The sequence below is a fragment of the Mixophyes fleayi genome, unplaced genomic scaffold, assembly GCF_038048845.1.
Source record: "Mixophyes fleayi isolate aMixFle1 unplaced genomic scaffold, aMixFle1.hap1 Scaffold_145, whole genome shotgun sequence".
Classification (NCBI taxonomy): Eukaryota; Metazoa; Chordata; class Amphibia; order Anura; family Limnodynastidae; genus Mixophyes; species Mixophyes fleayi.
Genome location: NW_027445943.1, coordinates 120,001 through 122,500, shown reverse-complemented (window position 1 = coordinate 122,500; position 2,500 = coordinate 120,001). Strand labels below are relative to the sequence as shown.

The 2,500-nt window shown below is 45.8% G+C and overlaps 5 non-coding genes and 6 pseudogenes across 5 annotated transcripts in view; all 11 read right to left on the bottom strand.

Moving 5' to 3' along the window:
* Positions 1 to 129: 129 nt before the first annotated feature.
* On the bottom strand, positions 130 to 248 carry LOC142114643 (5S ribosomal RNA; annotated as a pseudogene).
* An 81-nt stretch (positions 249 to 329) lies between these two features.
* On the bottom strand, positions 330 to 448 carry LOC142113990 (5S ribosomal RNA; annotated as a pseudogene).
* A 79-nt stretch (positions 449 to 527) lies between these two features.
* LOC142114258 (5S ribosomal RNA) lies at positions 528 to 646 on the bottom strand. Its single transcript, XR_012681755.1, has one exon. It is a non-coding gene; the product is annotated as a 5S ribosomal RNA (ribosomal RNA).
* Positions 647 to 727: 81 nt separating this feature from the next.
* Positions 728 to 846, bottom strand: LOC142114675 (5S ribosomal RNA; annotated as a pseudogene).
* An 80-nt stretch (positions 847 to 926) lies between these two features.
* LOC142114227 (5S ribosomal RNA) lies at positions 927 to 1,045 on the bottom strand. Its single transcript, XR_012681726.1, has one exon. It is a non-coding gene; the product is annotated as a 5S ribosomal RNA (ribosomal RNA).
* Positions 1,046 to 1,127: 82 nt separating this feature from the next.
* LOC142114360 (5S ribosomal RNA) lies at positions 1,128 to 1,246 on the bottom strand. Its single transcript, XR_012681848.1, has one exon. It is a non-coding gene; the product is annotated as a 5S ribosomal RNA (ribosomal RNA).
* A 240-nt stretch (positions 1,247 to 1,486) lies between these two features.
* LOC142114635 (5S ribosomal RNA) lies at positions 1,487 to 1,605 on the bottom strand (annotated as a pseudogene).
* Positions 1,606 to 1,685: 80 nt separating this feature from the next.
* LOC142114386 (5S ribosomal RNA) lies at positions 1,686 to 1,804 on the bottom strand. Its single transcript, XR_012681872.1, has one exon. It is a non-coding gene; the product is annotated as a 5S ribosomal RNA (ribosomal RNA).
* Positions 1,805 to 2,076: 272 nt separating this feature from the next.
* Positions 2,077 to 2,195, bottom strand: LOC142114688 (5S ribosomal RNA; annotated as a pseudogene).
* Positions 2,196 to 2,275: 80 nt separating this feature from the next.
* On the bottom strand, positions 2,276 to 2,394 carry LOC142114530 (5S ribosomal RNA; annotated as a pseudogene).
* Positions 2,395 to 2,475: 81 nt separating this feature from the next.
* LOC142114390 (5S ribosomal RNA) overlaps positions 2,476 to 2,500 on the bottom strand; it is a 119-nt gene continuing 94 nt past the window's right edge. Inside the window, exon 1 of the ribosomal RNA XR_012681876.1 lies at positions 2,476 to 2,500. This exon is cut by the window's right edge and continues 94 nt beyond it. This is a non-coding gene — a ribosomal RNA (5S ribosomal RNA).

The window sequence follows — 2,500 nt, the reverse complement described above, 5'->3', positions numbered from 1 at the left end:
AAAGATCAGACGAGATTGTGCTTGTTCAAGGTGGAGTGGTTGTAGGTATCGGTTTCCTATTGACCTACATCTCTTATACATCTCAAAACCAGCATTGAAGGAAGCCGGAACAAGAGAGATAAAAAAAAAGGCCTACAGCAGCTGGTATTGCCAGGTGGTCTCCCATCCAAGTACTAACCAGGCCCGGCCCTGCTTAGCTTCCAAGATCAGACGAGATTGGGCTTGTTCAGGGTGGTGTGGCTGTAGGTTTTGGTTTCCTATTGACCTACATCTCTTATACATCTCAAAACCAGCATTGAAGGAAGCCGGAACAAGAGAGAAAAAAAAAAGGCCTACAGCACCTGGTATTCCCAGGTGGTCTCCCATCAAAGTACTAACCAGGTCCGGCCCTGCTTAGCTTCCAAGTTCAAACGAGATTGGGATTGTTCAGAGATGTGTAGCTGTAGTTATTGGTTTTATATTGACCTACATCTCTTATAATCTCAAAACCAGCATTGAAGGAAGCCGGAACAAGAGAGAAAAAAAAAGGCCTACAGCACCTGGTATTCCCAGGTGGTCTCCCATCCAAGTACTAACCAGGCCCGGCCCTGCTTAGCTTCGAAGATCAGATGAGATTGGGCTTGTTCAGGGTGGTGTGGCTGTAGGTATTGTTTTTCCATTGACCTACATCTCTTATACATCTAGAAATCAGCATTGAAGGAAGCCGGAACAAGAGAGAAGAAAAAAAGGCCTACAGCACCTGGTATTCCCAGGTGGTCTCCCATCCAAGTACTAACCAAACCTGGCTCTGCTTAGCTTCCAAGATCAGACGAGATTGGGCTTGTTCAGGGTGGTGTGGCTGTAGGTATTGGTTTCCTATTGACCTACATCTCTTATACATCTCAAAACCAGCATTGAAGGAGGCCGGAACAAGAGAGAAAAAAAAGAGCCTACAGCACCTGGTATTTCCAGGTGGTCTCCCATCCAAGTACTAACCAGGCCCAGCCCTGCTTAGCTTCCAAGATCAGACGAGATTGGGCTTGTTCAGGGTGGTGTGGCTGTAGGTATTGTTTTCCTATTGACCTACATCTCTTATACATCTAAAAACAAGCATTGAAGGAAGCCGGAACAAGAGAGAAAAAAAAAAAGGCCTACAGCACCTGGTATTCCCAGGTGGTCTCCCATCCAAGTACTAACCAGGCCCAGCCCTGCTTAGCTTCCAAGATCAGACAAGATTGGACTTGTCCAGGGTGGTGTGGCTGTAGGTATTGGTTTCCTAATGACCTACATCACTTATACATTTTAAAACCAGCATTGAAGGAAGCCAGAACAAGAGAGAAAAAAAAAAGTACTAAACAGGCCTGGACCTGCTTAGCTTTCAAGATCAGACGAGATTGGGCTTGTTCAGGGTGGTGTGGCTGTAGGTATTGGTTTCCTATTGACCTACATCTCTTATACATCTCAAAACCAGCATTGAAGGAGGCCGGAACAAGAGAGAAAAAAAAAAAGCCTACAGCATCTGGTATTTCCAGGTGGTCTCCCATCCAAGTACTAACAAGGCCCAGCCCTGCTTAGCTTCCAAGATCAGATGAGATTGGGCTTGTTCAGGGTGGTGTGGCTGTAGGTATTGGTTTTCTATTGACCTACATCTCTTATACATATCAAAACCAGCATTGAAGGAGGCCGGAACAAAAGAGGAAAAAAAAAGCCTACAGCACCTGATATTTCCAGGTGGTCTCCCATCCAAGTACTAACCAGGCCCAGCCCTGCTTAGCTTCCAAGATCAGATGAGATTGGGCTTGTTCAGGGTGGGGTGGCTGTAGGTAATGGTTTCCTATTGACCTACATCTCTTATACATCTCAAAACCAGCATTGAAGAAAGTCGGAACAAGAGAGAAAAAAAAAAGGGCCTACAGCACCTGGTATTCCCAGGTGGTCTCGCATCCAAGTACTAACCAACCCCGGCTCTGCTTAGCTTCCAAGATCAGGCTTGTTCAGGGTGGTGTGGCTGTAGGTATTGGTTTCCTATTGACTTACATCTCTTATACATCTAAAAACCCGCATTGAAGGAAGCCGGAACAAGAGAGAAAAAAAAAAAGCCTACAGCACCTGGTATTCCCAGGTGGTCTCCCATCCAAGTACTAACCAGGCCTGGCCCTGCTTAGCTTCCAAGATCAGACGAGATTGGGCTTGTTTAGAGATGTGTAGCTGTAGGTTTTGGTTTCCTATTGACCTACATCTCTTATTATCTCAAAACCAGCATTGAAGGAAGCCGGAACAAGAGAGAAAAAAAAAAGGCCTACAGCACCTGGTATTCCCAGGTGGTCTCCCATCCAAGTACTAACCATGCCTGTCCCTGCTTAGCTTCCAAGATCAGACGAGATTGGGCTTGTTCAGGGTGGTGTGGCTGTAGGTATTGTTTTCCTATTGACCTACATCTCTTATACATCTCAAAACCAGCATTGAAGGAGGCCGGAACAAGAGAGAAAAAAAAAAAGCCTACAGCATCTGGTATTTCCAG